We start from the raw sequence: 23,597 nt of genomic DNA, 5'->3' as shown, positions 1-23,597 counted from the left end.
TCATAGGTTATCATGGTGCTGAGCAAGATGGCAACAAAGACCGGATGGAGCTCTGTCCTCTTCCCTTTTCTGTCTCCAACACAATGATAGCCGGAGATTGTTGTGGAGACCATGTGGGTGACACCATGAAGAGGCCTTCACGAGGGAACATCACTCCGGTCCTACTCCCAGTATAGTGGAATGAGGTGACATAATAGTACCCGAACCCCTCTTCATTCCCGGTAGACCAACCGCTCGGACTTACATTGATTCGGTTGTGGAAAGAGCAACGCTCGCAATAACGGTCGTAACGTTAAACGATTTTGAAGCAACTATTTGGTTTTTATAACGATCAGCGTTTAGACGGGGAAAAAACGTTAGAAAAATCGTTATTGCGATCGTTTTTAAGATCCCTTAAGCCCATCTGACACATAGGGTGATTCTTTGAAAGAATTTTAAGCGAACGGTCAAACGACGATTTGAGAACATGCTGAAAGATTAAAATGAACGATTTCTCGCTCGTCGCTTGATTGTTTGTTGTGGTTACGCAGAATGATTATCGCTCAACTGCGAAAATTCGAACAACAATCGTTCCGTGTAAACGCCTTATTACGATAAACAATCTTGTTTGTTCTCATTAGTCGTTAATAATCGCTCCGTGTAATAGGACCCTAACTGTGCAGATTTCCTTCCTTTGGAGAGAAGGTTCCATGGTCGGCCTATTGTTCAGGGACGTGTTATCTAAAGAAAAGAATTCCCCGACCAGGGAAAACAATAGGGATCACTGAAGTTACCTCCACCAAATGCCGCCACGTCCTGCTTATCAGCCAGGGGTGTGATGTCCATCCAATCTACTATCCTGCTCCAATCTCCCATATTATCCTGCTCCAATCTCCCATATTATCCTGCTCCAATCTATTATCCTGCTCCCATCTCCCATACTATCCTGCTCCAATATCCCATACTATCATGCTCCAATCTCCCATATTATCCTGCTCCAATCTCCCATACTATCCTGCTCCAATCTCCCATATTATCCTGCTCCAATCTATTATCCTGCTCCAATCTATTATCCTGCTCCAATCTCCCATACTATCCTGCTCCAATCTCCCATACTATCCTGCTCCAATCTCCCATATTATCCTGCTCCAATCTATTATCCTGCTCCAATCTCCCATACCATCCTGCTCCAATCTCCCATACTATCCTGCTCCAATCTCCCATATTATCCTGCCCCAATCTATTATCCTGCTCCAATCTATTATCCTGCTCCAATCTATTATCCTGCTCCAATCCATTATCCTGCTCCAATCTCCCATACTATCCTGCTCCAATCTCCCATATTATCCTGCTCCAATCTCCCATATTATCCTTCTCCAATCTCCCATACTATCCTGCTCCAATCTATTATCCTGCTCCAATCTCCCATATTATCCTGCTCCAATCTCCCATATTATCCTGCTCCAATCTCGCATATTATCCTGCTCCAATTTATTATCCTGCTCCAATCTCCCATATAATCCTGCTCCAATCTATTATCCTGCCCCAATCTCCCATATAATCCTGCTCCAATCTCCCATATTATCCTGCTCCAATCTCCCATACTATCCTGTTTCAATCTCCCATATTATCCTGCTCCAATCTCCCATATTATCCTGCTCCAATCTCCCATACTATCCTGCTCCAATCTCCCATATTATCCTTCTCCAATCTCACATACTATCCTGCTCCAATCTCCCATATTATCCTGCTCCAATCTCCCATATTATCCTGCTCCAATCTCCCATATTATCCTGCTCCAATCTATTATCCTGCCCCAATCTCCCATATAATCCTGCTCCAATCTCCCATATTATCCTGCTCCAATCTCCCATACTATCCTGCTCCAATCTCCCATATTATACTGTTCCAATCTCCCATATTATCCTGCTCCAATCTATTATCCTGTTCCAATCTCCCATACTATCCTGTTCCAATCTCCCATATTATCCTTCTCCAATCTCCCATACTATCCTACTCCAATCTCCCATATTATCTTGCTCCAATCTCCCATATTATCCTGCTCCAATCTCCCATACTATCCTGCTCCAATCTCCCATATTATCCCGCTCCAATCTCCCATACTATCCTGCTCCAATCTCCCATATTATCCTGCTCCAATCTCCCATATAATCCTGCTCCAATCTCCCATACTATCCTGCTCCAATCTCCCATACTATCCTGCTCCAATCTCCCATATTATCCCGCTCCAATCTCCCATATTATCCTTCTCCAATCTCCCATACTATCCTGCTCCAATCTCCCATATTATCCTGCTCCAATCTCCCATATTATCCTGCTCCAATCTCCCATATTATCCTGCTCCAATCTGCACATCAAACAGAGTCTGGAAGGAGCCATAAAATGCAGGAATGTTGGTGGCCCCATCCAATCTGGGGAGTATAATAGAAGGCTAATCCAATGTCAGTGTATAATATTTAACCAATGTTCTACCCCTATATACTATACACCCCCACACAGGGCTGTATTACCAGCTGCTGCTGCCCTAGGCACTAAGCCTGAAGACGCCCCATCTTGGGGAGCGTGGGGGCGAGTGGTTTCGGCCACATGCATTTCTCTACTTGTAGAAACATTGTCTGAATCACATTTTTCCTGGTTTTCAACTGAATAGATTGGTAGGTAATAGCTCCAGTCGTCACATTTAACACCGCCACACCAGGCCTGACCAATACCGCCACACTGTGACAGGATAACACTGCCACACCAGGCCTGACCAATACTGCCACACTGTGACTGGATAACAACTCCATACCAGGCCTGACCAATACGGCCACACTGTGACTGGATAACAACTCCATACCAGACCTGACCAATACCGCCACACTGTGACTGGATAACAACTCCATACCAGACCTGACCAATACCGCCACACTGTGACTGGATAACACCTCCATACCAGACCTGACCAATACCGCCACACTGTGACTGGATAACAACTCCATACCAGACCTGACCAATACCGCCACACTGTGACTGGATAACAACTCCATACCAGACCTGACCAATACCGCCACACTGTGACTGGATAACAACTCCATACCAGACCTGACCAATACAGCCACACTGTGACTGGATAACAACTCCATACCAGACCTGACCAATACCGCCACACTGTGACTGGATAACACTGCCACACCAGACCTGACCAATACCGCCATACTGTGACTGGATAACACTGCCACACCAGACCTGACCAATACCGCCATACTGTGACTGGGTAACACCGCCATACCAGCCCTGACCAATACCACTATACTGTGACTGGATAACACCGCTATACCAGACCTGACCAATACCACCATAGTGTGACTGCATAACACCGCCACACCAGACCTGACCAATACCACCATACTGTGACTGGATAACTCCGCCATACCAGACCGGACCAATACAGCCATACTGTGACTGGATAACACCGCCATACCAGACCTGACCAATACCACCATACTGTGACTGGATAACACTGCCATACCAGACCTGACCAATACTGCCATACTGTGACTGGATAACACCGCCATACCAGACCTGACCAATACCGCCATACTGTGACTGGATAACTGGATAACCCCTACCCCCACCCCAGAAAAGACACCAGATTTACTGGCAAGTCTGAACGGGAGGTGAGAGACTAAAAAAATAAATAAAATAAAAATAAAATAAAGTTGTTTCCTTCCCCCTGCTCCTGGTGCTGCCGCCCTTGCAAGGTGCTGCCCTAGGTACCGGACCATGGGTGCCTAGTCTATGACACTGGCAGAGACGCGAGCGGCGGGTTCCACAACAGATTTTACGTTGCATTTCCGTAGTGTGCACGTACCCTTAGGAAGCGGTCACATGTTCTGTGATTAGGGTCTGTGTACATAAGATGTGCTACAGACCGGAATGTGGTGTCAGGGATCATTATGATGCCGGGAGCTCCGAAACTCTTTAAATGTTTGCGGTACTGTACTGATACAGAGCGTCAGTACAGTAATACGAACATTGAAACAGTTCCGGAGCTCCCGGTATTACAGTGATACATGATGCCGGGAACTCTGATCTCGGTTCTGTAGCACATCATCCTTATTTACAGACTGTGCATGGAAGGTGGGAATAAGCCCGGAGTGTTACAGCTTCATTGTTGGGACATGTATAATACTGCGGCCGCCATGTTTGTGTCTCTCTTACATCTATCTCATTCGGAAGCTTCATCCTCCTCCTCCTATCTACATAGACTTCTATGGATAGCATGTAACGTGACCCCTAAGTGAGCTTGTCTTGTCTTTTAAGGTATATTTGGCGGTCTATTTCTCCATGGAGGAGTGGGAGTATGTAGAAGGACACAAGGATCAGTACAAGGATGTGATGCTGGAGGATCAGCAGCCCCTCCCATCAGCAGGTAATACACATCACTATATACACACCTGCTGCTTCTGATTAATGAGTGAAGTGATCGAAATGTCGCTCTTAAAGGGGTATTCTACTCAAACATAACGTTTCATCTATTTCTGCCCATGATGAGACCACAGGGAGTTCATCAACAACTTGACCTCAGAATAAATCTCCAAGCATTACAAAGAAGCTACAATGTTGCAGATACAGCCTGCCAGGGGCTTGTTTACACCAGCTGTCTCAGAAGGGGGGGGGGGGGAGACAGAGAGAAAAGCTCACACACAGATTCTTGTGTCTTTAGCAGAAAGCAGCAGCTGAGAACTGGGGGAAAGAGACTGAATAGATCATAATAAGTATGGGAGGAATTGATAGTCTCACCATTGGCAGCAACATATCAAAATTATGTTTGAGTGGAATACCCCTTTAGGGCCATATAAGAGGACTCCACTCTCACTGTCTCTCTGCTAGATAGGCGATTGCTTACAGAACCTAATAGATGGATCAGTCATGTGGGCGGGGCATAAGAGACATTGTTAGCGATGTCCGTGCAGACTTTTCTTTAAAGGGGTAAAATAATAAAGATGATACTTACCTCTCCCGGCTCCCTCGGTGTCCTCCTACCTTGTCTCTGTGTCTCCCGCTGACTGCAGCTGCCGCTGACACTTCTGAACCCGTCTCTGCAGTCACAGCTGCTCAGCCAATCACTGACCAAGACGGTACAGCAGGGGATACAGAGACAAGGCAGGAGGACACCGGTGGAGCCGGGAGAGGTAAGTATCATCTTTCTTATTCTCTATACAGCCAGTACCCCTTCCATCAGGCTGATGAGTGTCATGGTGTAAGACCACGATCAGCTTACAAGGGAACGATTGCCGCTCATTGGCTGATCACTGTCTTTATTACAGGAGCGATATCTGCCCCAATCACCTGATAATCGCTCGGTGTAATAGGACACTTAGTATTCTTATCTATCCAGGTTTTACAGTCAAGATGAATCAATGAACAATAGAAAAGTAACATTATGTTATTAAATAATAATAACCCATCTTTCTTCTTGGCAGCTGAGTGTCCCCGGAGATCAGAGGGACATCAGATATCTCCAGATATTACAGCAGATGGTCAGATCACACAAGATACATATGAAGAACCTTCTATTCCCCCAGATATACCCCCAGCCCCTCACAGCAAAGATCTGCCATCTCATCCTGTTATACAAGTCCTGTCTACTGATTCACCAGAGATTAACCACAATAATGAGAAGCCATTTTCATGTTCAGAATGTGATAAATGTTATACTAAGAAATCAAATCTCACTTTACATAAAAGAACTCATACTGGAGACAAACCATTTTCATGTTCAGAATGTGGAAAATGTTTTACTCAAAAATCAAGGCTCACTAGACATGAAAGAAATCACACGGGGGAGAAGCCGTTTTCATGTTCAGAATGTGGAAAATGTTTTACTAAGAAATCACACCTCACTATACATGAAAGAACTCATACGGGAGAGAGGCCATTTTCATGTTCAGAGTGTGAGACATGTTTTAGTGATAAATCACAACTTAATAGACATCAAAGAGTTCACTCAGGGGAGAAGTCATTTTCATGTTCAGAATGTGGAAAATGTTTTGCTGAAAAAACCTCTCACTATACATGAAAGAACTCATACTGGAGAAAAGCCATTTTCATGTTCAGAATGTGGAAAATGTTTTGCTGTTAAATCAATGCTCACTTCACACAAAAGAACTCACACGGGAGAGAAGCCATTTTCATGTTCAGAATGTGGAAAAGGTTTTGCTTTTAAATCAATGCTCACTTTACTTGAAAGAACTCATACAGGAGAGAAGCCATTTTCATGTTCAGAATGTAGAAAATGTTATAATAATAAATCACAGCTAATTATACATGAAAAAACTCATACAGGAGAGAAGCCATTTTCATGTTCAGAATGTGAGAAATGTTTTTCTCAAAAAGCAAAATTTTTAAGGCATCAAAAAATTCACACGGGGAGAAGCCATTTTCATGTTCAGAATGTGGAAAATGTTTTACCGATAAATCAACCCTCATTTCACATGAAACAACTCATACAGGAGAGAAGCCATTTTCATGTTCAGAATGTGGAAAATGTTTTAATATAAAATCAAATTTTGTTGCACATCAAAGAATTCACACAGGAGAGAAGCTATTTTCATATTCAGAATGTGGAAAATGTTATACGCGGAAAGATAAACTTGTTAAACATCAAAAGATTCACTCAGGGGAGGAGCCATATCAGAGCGCTCAATGATCACTCACACGTCTGTTATCCAAAGAGCAAATCTAATCCAGATACCACAGCTATGTATTCCCCATGTGTATAGGAGATCTGGCGGTAATACAGATATCATATACCGCAGCTATGTATTCCCCATGTGTATAGGAAATATGGCGGTAATGCAAGTAATACAATAATCAAGTGTGTAAAAATATAATTAAAAAATCCATGCAGACTTGTTTGGGCAGAGTCTGTGATCCCTCCTAGGCCCTTTTTTACTGTTTTATTTTGGACCTGTAAAGGAAGTAATGTCATCTGCCCTCACAGCCTGCCTAGTATGGGGAGGAGGAAGTGATGTCATCTGCCCTCACAACCTGCTTAGTATGGGGAGGAGGAAGTGATGTCATCTGCCCTCACAGCCTGCTTAGTATGGGGAGGAGGAAGTGATGTCATCTGCCCTCACAGCCTGCTTAGTATGGAAAGGAGGAAGTGATGTCATCTGCCCTCACAGCCTGCTTAGTATGGGGAGGAGGAAGTGATGTCATCTGCCCTCACAGCCTGCTTAGTATGGAAAGGAGGAAGTGATGTCATCTGCCCTCACAGCCTGCTTAGTATGGAAAGGAGGAAGTGATGTCATCTGCCCTCACAGCCTGCTTAGTATGGGGAGGAGGAAGTGATGTCATCTGCCCTCACAGCCTGCTTAGTATGGGGAGGAGGAAGTGATGTCATCTGCCCTCACAGCCTGCTTAGTATGGGGAGGAGGAAGTGATGTCATCTGCCCTCACAGCCTGCTTAGTATGGGGAGGAGAGGAGGAAGTGATGTCATCTGCCCTCACAGCCTGCCTAGTATGGGCAGGAGAGGAGGAAGTGATGTCATCTGCCCTCACAGCCTGCCTAGTATGGGGAGGAGAGGAGGAAGTGATGTCATCTGCCCTCACAGCCTGCTTAGTATGGGGAGGAGAGGAGGAAGTGATGTCATCTTCCCTCACAACCTGCCTAGTACAGGAAGGAGAGAAGGAAGTGATGTCATCTGCCCTCACAGCCTGCCTATTATGGGCAGGAGAGGAGGAAGTGATGTCATCTGCCCTCACAGCTTGCCTATTATGGGCAGGAGAGGAGGAAGTGATGTCATCTGTCCTCACAGCCTGCCTGGTATGGGCATGAGAGGAGGAAGTGATGTCATCTGCCCTCACAGCTTGCCTAGTATGGGCAGGAGAGGAGGAAGTGATGTCATCTGCCCTCACAGCCTGCCTGGTATGGGCAGGAGAGGAGGAAGTGATGTCATCTGCCCTCACAGCCTGCCTGGTATGGGCAGGAGAGGAGGAAGTGATGTCATCTGCCCTCACAGCTTGCCTAGTATGGGCAGGAGAGGAGGAAGTGATGTCATCTGCCCTCACAGCTTGCCTAGTATGGGCAGGAGAGGAGGAAGTGATGTCATCTGCCCTCACAGCCTGCCTGGTATGGGCAGTATATACAGCTGTTATGGTGAGACCTCAAATTAAAGTTTCCTAATGGCATGTTTACACTGAGAGATTTATCTGATCTTTGAAGCCAAAGCCAGGAACAGACTATAAGCAGGGAACAGGTCATAAGGGAAAGACTGAGATTTCTCCTCTTTTCAAATCCATTCCTGGCTTTGCCTTCAAAAATCTGTCAGATAATCTTTCTGTGTAAATGGATCCTTAGGGTCATATTCCACAGGCTGATGGGGGCCCGATCAACGATGTAAACGAGCGCTGATCTGGGCCTATTCCACGGCCCGACAATCGTTTAGCGAGGGCTGCAGGGGCATAGTTACCGATATCCTTGCAGCCCTTGTTTCATACATTACCTGTCCTGGTGATTGGGTGAGCGATCTGTCAGCTCAGACAGCCGCTCCGAAGCTGATGCCGCATAAGAGCCAGAGCACTTTTATTTTTCCACCTACAGGGCTGGTTGGGGTCATTTTTTTGTGCCACGATCTCTAGTTTCTATTGGTGTAAGAGAAAATTTTGATCGCTTTTTATAATTTTTTTTGCTGATATATAATTTAAAAAAATCAGCAATCCTGGTGTTTTTTCCTTTTTTTCTTTTCGTTTACGCCGTTCACCGTGCGGGAACAATAATGTTATATTTTAATAGATCGGATTTCCACACACTACAATATGTAATAGGTTTATTTATTTATTTTACTTATTTTTATTTTTTATAATGGGCACGGAGGTATTTTAAACTTTTATTGGCAGGGTGGAAGGGTATAAGGGTTTTAAAAAAAAAAAAAAAAAATACTTTTAAAAACTTTTTTTAATTACAATTTTTTGTTTACACTTTTATTTTGCTGTCAAACACACAATCATTAGATTGCATATACTGACCTATACTATGCCACAGCAACTGTCACTGACTTCCTTAAAGTGACTCTGTAGCCACATTCTGAAACCCCCAAAACCCTTGTACCTTCAGATAGCTGCTTTTAATCCAAGATCTGTTCTGGGGTCAGTTCGGCAGGTGATGCAATTATTGTCCTAAAAAACAACTTTTAAACTGGCAGCCCCGTGCCTTTGGCAGTGGCCTAGATTGTATATGCATTAGGCTGGCACACCCTCTCTGTCCCTCCTCCCCACCCTCCTCATCATTAGGAATGCTCCAGGCAGATTGTCTCCTATTCCCCACCTGTGTCAGCCCGCCACATGGGCAGGATCGTTAAGGCACCTGTGTAGTTTTCACTGCAGAGGAATAGGGAAAATGGTGAAGAGGGCGGGGAGGAGGGACAGAGAGGTGGTGCCAGCCTAACGCATACACAATCTAGGCCACGGCCAAAGGGCACGGAGTTTCCAGTTTAAAAGTTGTTTTTTAGGACAATAACTGCATCACCTGCCAAACGGACCCCAGGACAGATCTTCAATTAAAAGCAGCTATCCGAAGGTACAAGTGGTTTGGGGGGGACAGATTGTGGGTACAGAATCGCTTTAAATGCTGCGATCGCTATGCATCGCAACATTTAAGGGGTTAATGATTGCAGCTGCCTTTTATTATCCTTGGCTCCAGGGACACTGATGTGTGCGGAGCCACTCACACTGCAGTGGTGCCGCACACATCAAAACCCCTCTGACAGTCAGGCACATATATATATATATATATATATATATATATATATATATATATATATATATATATATATATATATGTGTGTGTGTATGATACATGTAGAGAAAGATACAGACACTCACCGAAAACTGGAAGCTTTATTCAGGCACAGTTCACAGCAGGGAGGAAGGACAGATAGAATCAGGGGCGCACATGGTTCCATCTATCCTCCGTCCCTGCTGTGAACTGTGCCTGAATAAAGATTCCAGTTTTTGGTGAGTGCCCGTATCTTTCTCTACATGTATCATACGCTAGTCTCCAATTGGCATATCGGAGCACCCTGTTGGAATGTGTGCTGCACCATATGCGTTCGTGGTGCCAACCGCATTCTACTTTGCTGACTGTATACATATATGTGTGTGTTTGTGTGTGTGTATTGCTGACTATATATATATATATATATATATATATATATTTGTGTGTGTGTATTGCTGACTATATATATATATATATATATATATATATATATATATATATTTGTGTGTGTGTATTGCTGACTATATATATATATATATATATATATATATATATATATATATATATATATATATATATATATTGTAGGGATCTTCCCGGGGATGATGTGTTTGGACACAGTTCACAACAGACTTGGCTTTATAAAACAGGAGCTTGGCGTTTGTATCATAAACAGTCCAGCAAACAGAAATACAGCAACACTGCGCTTTTAAAAACAAAACAAACAAAAAGGTCTTGCCCGTCTGGCCGCTTACTAACAGGTTTCTCACCTATCTGACACTAGATAACACAGCGTCTTCCACCTGGATACCGCAGGGTATGTATAAGCTCCAGCAGAGGCTTTATTCCCAGGTTGCTCCCAAACAGACACCCAGGCTGATCACTCCTGTCTGAGAGCCTTCCCCTGCACACTGAGCACACATTTTGCCTTCTCAGGCTGATTGGGATCAGAGCTCACCTGATCCCAAAACCCACACTGGATCGGGGGGAGGGAATGGCAGATCCCACTACCAAAACCTACCTGCCATTCCATGTAAATCCAGGCCCGGTAAAAATAAATAATAACTCAGCAGCATAACACTGCTGAGCAAGAGATCCCTCCTGGACTTACCATCTCACACTATGCATCAGCCTAGGTGAGATGTACACCCCCTCGAACACATCTCCTGTGACATGTCCACATATCCCCCCCCTCCTCTTTTTCAGACCGGAGGGCTGAGCGTTTTGTCCCCACAGGCAGTGTACCCTTGATAGGGCGTCAGCATTCGCCTGTAATTTCCCTGGCCTGTGTTCCACAGTGAAATTGAAGTTTTGTAGGGACAGAAACCACCTAGTCACCCTTGTGTTTTTCTCCTTGTTTAATTTCATCCATGTTAGGGGGGCATGGTCTGTCACTAACTTGAATCTCCTGCCTAGTAAGTAGTACCTCAGGGCCTCTAGGGCCCATTTCACTGCCAGACACTCTCGCTCCACAATGGCATAATTTTTCTCGGCCGGGGATAGCTTTCTACTCAAGTACATCACCGGGTGCTCCTCGCCATTCACGACCTGTGAGAGGACGGCACCTAACCCTGTATTAGAGGCGTCTGTCTGTACTAGAAACTCTCGCCTAAAGTCAGGGGTAACTAGCACAGGCTGTTGGCACAAGGCAGACTTAAGGCTTTGAAAAGCCTTCTCGCCCTCTGGAGTCCATGTCACCATTGCGGACTTCGCACCCTTTGTCAGGTCAGTTAGTGGAGCTGCAACTGAAGCAAAATTTGGCACAAACCTCCGGTAATAGCCCGTAATACCCAGGAAAGCTCTGACCCGTTTCTTTGTGAGGGGTTGAGGCCAATTCTGTATTGCCTCAATTTTATTTAGTTGTGGTTTCACTAACCCCCTTCCAATAATGTAGCCCAAGTATTTGGCCTCCTCTAAGGCTAGTGCACACTTCTCTGCATTGATGGTTAACCCCGCATCACTTATGGCATCTAACACCGCCTGGACCTTACAGAGGTGACTTTCCCAATCCGGGCTAAAAATGACCACATCATCGAGGTAGGCAGCAGAGTAGTCCCGATGTGGTCGCAGGATCAAGTCCATCAACCTCTGAAAAGTGGCAGGGGTTCCATGTAACCTGAATGGCATCACTACGTATTGGAAGAGCCCATCAGGGGTGGAGAATGCAGTCTTCTCTCTAGCCTTAGGAGTGAGTGGGATCTGCCAGTAGCCCTTAGTGAGATCGAGGGTGGTTATGTACCTGGCATTACCCATCCTTTCTATCAACTCATGCACCCTGGGCATGGGGTACGCATCGAACTTGGAGATCTCATTTAACTTTCTAAAGTCATTACAGAACCTCCAAGTTCCATTGGGCTTTGGGATTAGCACAATCGGGCTGGACCACTCGCTCTGGGACATCTCAATGACTTCTAGGTCAAGCATACGTTTTACCTCGGATGATACCGCCTCCCTCCGTGCTTCTGGTATCCTGTAGGGCTTCAGGTTTACTCTGCTTCTAGGCTCAGTTTCAATATGATGACTAATGAGATGCGTACGCCCTGGTAGGTCAGAAAACTTGTCTTTATTTCTCTGCAGGAACTCCTTAGCTTCCTGCTTCTGGGACACTGATAGAGTGTCACCAATCCTGACCGGAGGGATTGGTGGTGACAGATGACCCACAGGATTTGTCGCCACCAATGATTCCCTGTCTTTCCAGGGTTTGATCAAGTTTATGTGATAAACTTGGAAAGGCTTCCTTCTACCTGGTTGGTGCACCCTGTAGTTGACCTCACTGACCTTCTCTACAATTTCATAGGGACCCTGCCACTTTGCTAAGAATTTGCTTTCTACCGTGGGAACAAGTATGAGTACCCGGTCACCTGGGCTAAATGTCCTGATTCTTGCAGAACGATTGTAAATTCTGCTTTGGCCCTCTTGCGCCCTCTGGAGGTGTTCCCTTACTAGGGGCATTACAGTGGCTATACGGTCCTGCATTTGTGCTACATGCTCTATAACACTCTTGTATGGGTTGGACTCACTTTCCCATGTCTCTTTCGCTATATCCAATAAACCCCTAGGGTGACGACCATAGACTAATTCGAAGGGAGAGAACCCTGTGGAAGCTTGGGGTACTTCCCTAATAGAAAACATTAGATAAGGTAGTAAGTGATCCCAATCACGACCATCCTTTTCCACCACCTTTTTTAACATATGTTTCAGGGTTTTATTAAACCTCTCCACTAACCCGTCTGTCTGTGGGTGATATACAGAGGTACGTAGATGGGAGATTTTAAACAGTTTGCATAGCTCTTTCATCACCTTTGACACAAATGGGGTACCTTGGTCAGTCAAGATTTCTTTGGGGATCCCCACCCTGGAAAACATATAAAACAATTCCCGTGCAATTGTTTTAGATGCAGTGTTTCTTAGGGGTACAGCCTCAGGATAGCGGGTCGCGTAGTCTAATACAACTAGAATGTACTGGTGACCCCTTGCCGACTTTACAATGGGACCCACCAAGTCCATTGCGATCCGGTCAAAAGGTACCTCTATGATGGGGAGTGGGACCAAAGGACTGCGAAAATGCGACACTGGGGCGCTAAACTGACATTTGGGGCACGACTCACAGTATTTTTTTATGTCAGCATAAATCGCAGGCCAATAAAACCTCTGGAGGACTCTCTCCTGCGTTTTATCCGTCCCCAAGTGGCCCCCAAGGACATGATTATGGGCCATGTCCAATACCTGACGTCGGTACGACTTAGGCACCAGAAGCTGTTCCACAACCTCATCGTTAATCTTAGTGACTCTATAGTAGAGATCATTAGTCATAGAAAAATGTGGAAACTTTTTCTCAGCTTCTGGTTCCTGAGGTACCCCATTCATAACCGCAACCTGTTCTCTCGCATTTTTGAGAGTGGGGTCCTGTAATTGTGCAGTACCAAAATTATCCCTAGACACCTCTAAGTCTGGAACATTCTGCTCAGTGGGAGGAGACTCTTCCTCACCAGCCAGGACCTGCAAAGGAAAAGCATCATTTTCATCCTGTACATTTTTATCATTGACCGTGGGTAATGCAATAGACTTAGGGGTCTCCTCACTCCTTTCAGGGGATTGTTGTTTTCCCCATAGAGCCCAGAACAAAGGAAAATCACGCCCCAATATCACATTATGCATAAGGTTTTTAACCACACCCACTTCATATTGTACAGTGCCTAGGTCAGTCCCAACATTAGCCAGTACTATAGGGTAAACCTTTGTATCACCATGTATGCATACCACACTCATATGTCTTTTTGGCACAAAGTCCCCAGTCACCAGGCTGGCATGCACCAGGGTGACAAGGCTTCCGGAGTCCAGCAACGCCTTAACAGGGAAGTTATTGACAGTAATGTGGCAGACTTGCGGTTCAGTCTCTAGTCCAGTGACCGCAACAAAAGACGGTTCCGCAAATAGCGACTGACGCCGGCTAGCGTCACACTCCATGGGCTCAGTGGTAAGAGGGCAATGGGCAGACATATGTCCCGTCTCATGGCATCTCCAGCACTGGATAGGGCCTGGTCTCCTTGGCAGGGAGTCCTTTTTAGGGCCACTTAGCCACCGGGGACCATCACCAGTCTTTTGCCCCTGAGACGCCTCCTGAGCGCTCTTCCCTCTATCAGCACCCCTCCACACTCCCCCAATAGATGGAAGTCTCTTACCAGCTGACGGCACAGATCTGGCACTCCGGGGAGGTGAAGGTGCTGCAGGAACATCACGGAGGTAGTCCTCGGTCGCCTGGAACCTCTCGACAAGGTTGACAAGTTCGTCGGCACTCTTAGGGTCGCCTTGTCCCACCAAGCGTTGCAGATCAGCAGGAAGTGCGCGGAGGTAGCGATCCATCACGACCCTCTCTAGGATCTGGGCAGGAGTAGAAGTGTCTGGTTCCAACCACTTTCTTGCCAGATGAATCAGGTCGTACATCTGGGATCTCGCTGACTTGTCCAGACTGTAGCTCCAGTTGCGGACCCTCCGGGCACGGACAGCAGCAGTAACTCCTAGTCGGGCGAGTATCTCTGCTCTTAGCCGAGGATAGTCCTTGACCTCTTGCTCACTGAGGTCATAGTAGGCCTTTTGAGGTTCGCCTGTTAAATAGGGAGCAATGACCTCTGCCCACTCAGTGGAGGGTAACTTTTCTCGCTCAGCCACACGCTCAAAGACAGTTAAGTGACAGTTAAGTAGGCCTCAATATCGTCATCAGCAGTCATCTTTTGCAGCGCTCGCTGCACAGCTCTTCTAACAGACAAAGTCTCTGGCGCGGCTGCTGCCACCGGCTGTGGATTAGCACCTGCAGACGCCTCTTGCTTTGTTATCAGTTGCTCAATGAGTTTCTGCTGTTGAGCCATCGCCTGTTCATGGCGCAGGTTAGCGGCGGTCAGAGCCTGTTGTTGCTGCCTATTAGCCTGCTCATGGCGCAGGTTAGCGTCTGTCAGAGCTTGTTGCTGTTGCAAACTCACTTGCATTAACTGCTTCATCATCTCCTCCATGTTGCTTGACTGTTTTTGGAGTGAAGCAGCAGCCGTCACCCAGGACATAAGCAGCTGTAGCCAAGTTGATGCACACCGTTGCCCCTAGCAACCGTTTTGCCCGCTCCGCAGCACCAATTGTAGGGATCTTCCCGGGGATGGTGTGTTTGGACACAGTTCACAACAGACTTGGCTTTATAAAACAGGAGCTTGGCGTTTATTTGTATCATAAACAGTCCAGCAAACAGAAATACAGCAACACCGCGCTTTTAAGAACAAAAACAAACAAAAAGGTCTTGCCCGTCTGGCCGCTTACTAACAGGTTTCTCACCTATCTGACACTAGATAACACAGCGTCTTTCACCTGGATACCGCAGGGTATGTATAAGCTCCAGCAGAGGCTTTATGTAAATCCAGGCCCGGTAAAAATAAATAATAACTCAGCAGCATAACACTGCTGAGCAACAGATCCCTCCTGGACTTACCATCTCACACTACGCATCAGCCTAGGTGAGATGTACACCCCCTCGAACACATCTCCAGTGACATGTCTACAATATATATATATATATATATATATATATATATATATATATATATATGTGTGTGTGTGTGGAGTACTCACTTATTTTCATATCTTAACATGAACATTACAAGTCAGGGAGAGGAGCCAGATGTTGTACACATCCTGAGACCTTGAGTAGTGGTGGAGTCCTCCGCCTCTGGCCGTCCTTGCCGTTATCTATTGGATAGACGACTCTCAGACTTGCCGTTATCTATTGGATAGACGACTCTCAGACTTGCCGTTATCTATTGGATAGACGACTCCCAGAACTTGCAGTTAAACTATTTTCAGCAAAAAGTAAAAAAGAACAAGCTTCATAATAGCTGGTGACAGAGCGGGGGCCTCCTCCCCCGCAGCTATCTGCAGAACGTTACACCAAGCACGTACACATTTCATTACAATCACATTTAGGCCATGTTCACATGCTGTAAGACTGCAGCCGTTCTGTAACAGGGCCATTGTCTGTGAAGTACACCCCCGCCGATACTGCAGTATGGGCTGGATGAACTTCATTTCTTTTGAATCTGAATGCCGGCACATTTTGGTGTACAGTATATATATTACATTCGGGTGTGCTCGCTCTCCAATTTACCATAGTAGACAATGTAAAGTATGGCCAGAGCCGCACTTTACATTGTCTGCACTGTCAATTTCGTGTGGCCACATGGAATCCCGGCCAGAGTGTATACAGAGTATATACACTCAGCCCGAGATTCCATAGAAAACGATGTTAACTGCTTTTTTACTAAATAGCGTCCGTTGTTGCAATCCTGCAACAACGGCCATTGGTTAGTAAAAATAAAATGCAAGAAAATGGCCTTAAAATGGTTTTCCAGCGAAAATCTCGTTCTCTCACATCAATTGGTGTTAGAAAGTTATATAGATTTGTCATTTACTTCTATTTAAAAACTCACAAGTCTTCCTATACTTATCAGCTTCTGCATGTCCTGCAGGAAGTGTTTTATTTTCAGTCGGACACAGTACTCTCGGCTGACATCTCTGGCCGACACAGGAACTGTCCAGAGCAGGAGAGGTTTTCTATGGGAATCCCCATTTTCCTGCTGTGGACAGTGCATCAGGCCCTTACTGAGATGGGTGTAGTTCATCCCTTGGTTACTTATGGATGAGCAAACAGTTCTGCTATTCTCATTGGATAATGAATGAACACTTGGCCCTTCACATACCAGATCCACTTCTGTCACACCAGTCAACCAACTTTCACCTTTCCTCCGGCTTGGCGCACCTTACTTGGTCACGCTCAAGACTCGCAAAGGAACTAACCCAAGGTCACGCCAAAAAGTGCTTATCCCTCACTAATGCAAGGATCCACCACAATCTGACTCCAATATGAATACACACAAAATCCAGGGGGCGGAGGGAACAGCTCGGACAGGCCGTCTGGTGCTATCAGGTCTATGATATTGGTGTATTATCTAAGCCACAGAGTAGTGCTCCCTTATATCAGTCACACACCACCTTACACGTACTCACACCTTTCCTAGCCACTCCTATACATACAGCTCAGCTACATGTACATTACACACATACAGCTCAGCTACATGTACATTACACACATACAGCTCAGCTACATGTACATTACACATATACAGCTCAGCTACATGTACATTACACACATACAGCTCAGCTACATGTACATTACACATATACAGCTCAGCTACATGTACATTACACACATACAGCTCAGCTACATGTACATTACACACATACAGCTCAGCTACATGTACATTACACATATACAGCTCAGCTGTATATGTGTAATGTACATGTAGCTGAGCTGTATGTGTGTAATGTACATGTAGCTGAGCTGTATATGTGTAATGTACATGTAGCTGAGCTGTATGTGTGTAATGTACATGTAGCTGAGCTGTATATGTGTGTAATGTACATGTAGCTGAGCTGTATATGTGTGTAATGTACATGTAGCTGAGCTGTATGTGTGTAATGTACATGTAGCTGAGCTGTATGTGTGTAATGTACATGTAGCTGAGCTGTATATGTGTAATGTACATGTAGCTGAGCTGTATGTGTGTGTAATGTACATGTAGCTGAGCTGTATATGTGTGTAATGTACATGTAGCTGAGCTGTATATGTGTAATGTACATGTAGCTGAGCTGTATATGTGTGTAATGTACATGTAGCTGAGCTGTATATGTGTAATGTACATGTAGCTGAGCTGTATATGTGTAATGTACATGTAGCTGAGCTGTATGTGTGTAATGTACATGTAGCTGAGCTGTATGTGTGTAATGTACATGTAGCTGAGCTGTGTATGTGTGTAATGTACATGTAGCTGAGCTGTATATGTGTGTAATGTACATGTAGCTGAGCTGTATGTGTGTAATGTACATGTAGCTGAGCTGTATGTGTGTAATGTACATGTAGCTGAGCTGTATATGTGTAATGTACATGTAGCTGAGCTGTATATGTGTAATGTAAATGTAGACAATTGGTTCCACACCCAAAATATGATTTATTATTGTGAATAACATGTAAAACATACATACATGAGAGAGGGGTTACAGCTATGGGGAGATTACCTCCACAGTCCTGTCCCCTGATGTGAGCCCCAGCCTGAAATGGATCTGCTATGATTTGGAAGGTGAGGGAGACTTCCTGGGTCAGAGTACAGTGCTGTAGACCCCACTATGCAGACCATGCCCCTCCCCCACTCCCCCTCCCACCCAGTACAGGGAGCTCTTACACCAAAGCAATGCTCTTACACAAAGTCACAATTTTGAAAAACTGTGAGATCTTCTTGCAAAACTCTCTTATTCCAAGTTACTCTTAAACCAAGGTACCACTGTATTAATAATACCGCCACACCATGAGCACATATTACCAGCACACAGTGACTAAATATCATCCCCATACTGTTACTACATATACCTGAGTATACCACCGCCAATATTACCAATAATAAGACCGTACATTGCCAGGTGATACCGCCACACCCTGTGCACATACTATATAACCCCTGTGTAATGATGGAATAATACCTCCATACTGTTACTAAATAAAAACCACTACACATGGACCAGAATTACCCTCACACAGTCACCACAGCAAGGGGGTAATTACAGTGCAGTTACATCAAGTGACGTCTCCTCTGATCAGAACCATTCACTTTCCTTTTTTTCTCCTCTCATCTCGGACTCCGCATTTATCCAGCATCCCCTTACCTTTATACAGACGTCCCACCCATAGTGCTCCAAACAGTAGAAGGGCCTCATAAGTAATGGGGAAAAACCTTAATTGATGGTAACCTGACATCTGTAGTAGAGAAGAGGCTGGTGACTACAGACCAGTTACTTGACATCTGTAGTAGAGAAGAGGCCGGTGAGTACAGACCAGTTACCTGACATCTGTAATAGAGAAGAAGCAAGTGACTACAGACCAGTTACCTGACATCTGTAGTAGAAAAGAGAACGGTGACTACAGACCAGTTACCTGACAGCTGTAGTAGAGAAGAGGCCGGTGACTACAGACCAGTTACCTGACATCTGTAGTAGAGAAGAGGCCGGTGACTACAGACCAGTTACCTGACAGCTGTAGTAGAGAAGAGGCCGGTGACTACAGACCAGTTACCTGACATCTGTAGTAGAGAAGAGGCCGGTGACTACAGACCAGTTACCTGACATCTGTAGTAGAGAAGAGGCCGGTGACTACAGACCAGTTACCTGACATCTGTAGTAGAGAAGAGGGCGGTGACTACAGACCAGTTACCTGACATCTGTAGTAGAGAAGAGGCCGGTGACTACTGACCAGTTACCTGACATCTGTAGTAGAGAAGAGGCCGGTGACTACTGACCAGTTACCTGACATCTGTAGTAGAGAAGAGGCCGGTGACTACAAACATTGTTGAACCCAAACAGTCTGCCATGATCGCTCAGCACTAGTCTTGGGTCTTTTTTTTCATTAAATGTTTTTTTTTATTGAAAAGAGATTTTCTTTTTAACAGGAAAGGTATATGAAAAACAGAACAAGATGGAAAACAAAACAAGCTTCCATGAAAGTCATTGTGAACAAATACAATATACAGGCCACAAAGAAATAACATAAAGCCACAATTGTGGTCAAAGAACTACAGACATGACCATTATAACAATAAACAATAAGTATAAGTGTCTCCATTGTTGTCTGCCAACGCATTTCTGTTGTATTAATGGCCACTGCATGAACAGTCAACAAGCAAGCGAAACAAGGCCATTACTGACTGATTGATAACACCATGCCATGCCACGCCGCCCACATTTTAATCCACCACTGACTCTCTTGTACTGTCCCGCGGCTGCCGGGGGTGTCCCGTCCTATCCCCCGCAGTGTGCGCATCAGAGAGCTCCCCGTGCGCCTGTGGCTGTGACTTCATCAGCGCACATCAGCCGGGAACAGACCCGGAGGCGAGAGGCTCGACGGGGGAACGGATGGCAGGTGAGTTGTGTTGTGTGTTTTTTTTTGTGTGTGTGTGTTATCTGCACGGGGGGGGAAGAGGGGGACCATCTATAAGGGGGGGGGGGGGAGAAGGAAGAGGGGGACCATCTATAAGGGGGGGGGGGGGGAGAAGGAAGAGGGGGACCGTCTATAAGGGGGGGGGGGAGAAGGAAGAGGGGGACCATCTATAATGGGGGGGGGGAGGAAGAGGGGGACCATCTATAAGGGGGGGGAAGGAAGAGGGGGACCGTCTATAAGGGGGGGGGAGAAGGAAGAGGGGGACCATCTATAAGGGGGGGGGAAGGAAGAGGGGGACCATCTATAAGGGGGGGAGAAGGAAGAGGGGGGACCATCTATAAGGGGGAAGAGGGGGACCATCTATAAGGGGGGAGGAAGAGGGGGACCATCTATAAGGGGGGAAGAGGGGGACCATCTATAAGGGGGGAAGAGGGGGACCATCTATAAGGGGGGGGAGAAGGAAGAGGGGGACCATCTATAAGGGGGGGGGGAGAAGGAAGAGGGGGACCATCTATAAGGGGGGGGGGGGAGAAGGAAGAGGGGGACCATCTATAAGGGGGGGAGAAGGAAGAGGGGGACCATCTATAAGGGGGGGAAGAGGGGGACCATCTATAAGGGGGGGAGAAGGAAGAGGGGGACCATCTATAAGGGGGGGGAAGGAAGAGGGGGACCATCTATAGGGGGGGGAGAAGGAAGAGGGGGACCATCTATAAGGGGGGAAGAGGGGGACCATCTATAAGGGGGGAAGAGGGGGACCATCTATAAGGGGGGGCAGAGGGGGGCCATCTATAAGGGGGGAAGAGGGGGACCATCTATAAGGGGGGGCAGAGGGGGGCCATCTATAAGGGGGGGGGGGAGAAGGAAGATGGGGACCATTTATAAGGGGGGGGGGAGAAGGAAGAGGGGGACCATCTATAAGGGGAGAAGAGGGGGACCATCTATAAGGGGGGAAGAGGGGGACCATCTATAAGGGGAGGAAGAGGGGGACCATCTATAAGGGGAGGAAGAGGGGGACCATCTATAAGGGAGGGGGGAGAGGGGGACCATCTATAAGGGAGGGGGGAGAGGGGGACCATCTATAAGGGGGGGGGAAGAGGGGGACCATCTATAAGGGAGGGGGAGAGGGGGACCATCTATAAGGGAGGGGGGAGAGGGGGGACCATCTATAAGGGGGGGGGAAGAGGGGGACCATCTATAAGGGGGGGGAGAAGGAAGAGGGGGACCATCTATAAGGGGGGAGAAGGAAGAGGGGGACCATCTATAAGGGGGGAGAAGGAAGAGGGGGACCATCTATAAGGGGGGAGAAGGAAGGAAGAGGGGGACCATCTATAAGGGGGGAAGAGGGGGACCATCTATAAGGGGGGGAGAAGGAAGAGGGGGGAACATCTATAAGGGGGAAGAGGGGGACCATCTATAAGGGGGGAAGAGGGGGACCATCTATAAGGGGGGAAGAGGGGGACCATCTATAAGGGGAGGAAGAGGGGGACCATCTATAAGGGGAGGAAGAGGGGGACCATCTATAAGGGAGGGGGGAGAGGGGGACCATCTATAAGGGAGGGGGGAGAGGGGGACCATCTATAAGGGGGGGGGAAGAGGGGGACCATCTATAAGGGGGGGGAGAAGGAAGAGGGGGACCATCTATAAGGGGGGGGAAGGAAGAGGGGGACCATCTATAAGGGGGGAGAAGGAAGAGGGGGACCATCTATAAGGGGGGAGAAGGAAGAGGGGGACCATCTATAAGGGGGGAAGAGGGGGACCATCTATAAGGGGGGGAGAAGGAAGAGGGGGAACATCTATAAGGGGGAAGAGGGGGACCATCTATAAGGGGGGGAGGAAGAGGGGGACCATCTATAAGGGGGGAAGAGGGGGACCATCTATAAGGGGGGGCAGAGGGGGGCCATCTATAAGGGGGGGAGGAAGAGGGGGACCATCTATAAGGGGGGAAGAGGGGGACCATCTATAAGGGGGGGCAGAGGGGGGCCATCTATAAGGGGGGAAGAGGGGGACCATCTATAAGGGGGGGCAAAGGGGGACCATCTATAAGGGGGGGCAGAGGGGGACCATCTATAAGGGGGGAAGAGAGGGACCATCTATAAGGGGGGGCAGAGGGGGACCATCTATAAGGGGGGCAGAGGGAAAAGGGGGACCATCTATAAGGGGGGATTAGGAAAGAGGGGGGCCATATATAAGGGGGGGAGAAGGAAGAGGGGGACCATCTATAAGGGGGGAAGAGTGGGACCATCTATAAGGGGGTAGAGGGAAGAGGGGGACCATCTATAATGGGGGGGATAGGGAAGAGGGGGACCATCTATAAGGGGGGGGAGAAGGAAGAGTGGGACCATCTATAAGGGGGGAGAGGGAAGAGGGGGACCATCTTTAAGGGGGGGGAGAGGGAAGAGGTGGACCATCTATAAGGGGGGAGGGGGAAGAGGGGGACCATCTATAAGGGGGGAAGAGGGGGCCAGCTGACATCCTCTGTGCTGCTCGGACCTCTCCTATAGATCAGCACCCTCCTCTCCTGACATCCTCTGTGCTGCTGTGACCTCCCCTATAAGATCAGCACCCTCCTCTCCTGACATCCTCTGTGCTGCTGTGACCCTGTGACCCCCCCCCCCCTTATAAGATCAGCACCCTCCTCTCCTGACATCCTCTGTGCTGCTGGGACTTCCCCTATAGATCAGCACCCTCCTCTCCTGAGATCCTCTGTGCTGCTGTGACCTCCCCTATAAGATCAACCCCCTCCTCTCCTGACATCCTCTGTGCTGCTGGGACCTCTCCTATAGGATTAGCACCCTCCTCTCCTGACAACCTCTGTGCAGCTGGGACCTTGGGGGGGGGGGGGGGGGCAACAGCAGGAAACCAGGTGGCAATATGTTTATTGGGGGCAACAGCAGGTGAACAAGTGGCAATATGTTTATTGGGGTAAGTGGAGGTGGGGTGGGCAATTCTTACTGGGGGAGCAGCAAGGGACCAAACATTATGTTTATTGGGGCCAGCAGGGAGGGGAGGCAGTGTTTATTGGGGACAGCTTGTGGGGGGGGAGGTAGTGGATTATAATGTGGGCGGTTTGGGCGGATTGACCAGGTTGGGTGGACAGCCCGGGGCCCAGGGTACATTTAGTCCGCCACTGCCTACGTAAGAGAGCCAAGATTGGTGTATAGCTCGGAGAGGAGGCCATGCGGGGGGCCTGTGTGTGTTATTACTGCTTCCAAATCAGTGAGGACCTGATGCAAGACCTGTGACTGTGGGAAGGATGTAAGAAAGGATTGTAGTTGTAGGTATTCCGGCCACAGGATGCGTCTGTCCGGGTGGAGG

At 47.2% G+C, this 23,597-nt stretch overlaps 1 protein-coding gene and 1 pseudogene across 1 annotated transcript in view; one reads left to right on the top strand and one right to left on the bottom strand.

The window, feature by feature from the left end:
- LOC138786863 (zinc finger protein 665-like) overlaps positions 1-23,597 on the bottom strand; it is a 171,550-nt gene that overhangs the window by 126,071 nt on the left and 21,882 nt on the right. The window lies entirely within an intron of this gene.
- On the top strand, positions 84-6,694 carry LOC138787602 (oocyte zinc finger protein XlCOF7.1-like; annotated as a pseudogene).

The sequence above is a fragment of the Dendropsophus ebraccatus genome, chromosome 3 (assembly GCF_027789765.1).
Source record: "Dendropsophus ebraccatus isolate aDenEbr1 chromosome 3, aDenEbr1.pat, whole genome shotgun sequence".
In the NCBI taxonomy this organism is placed as follows: Eukaryota; Metazoa; Chordata; class Amphibia; order Anura; family Hylidae; genus Dendropsophus; species Dendropsophus ebraccatus.
This window is presented reverse-complemented; position numbering and strand designations above follow the sequence as displayed.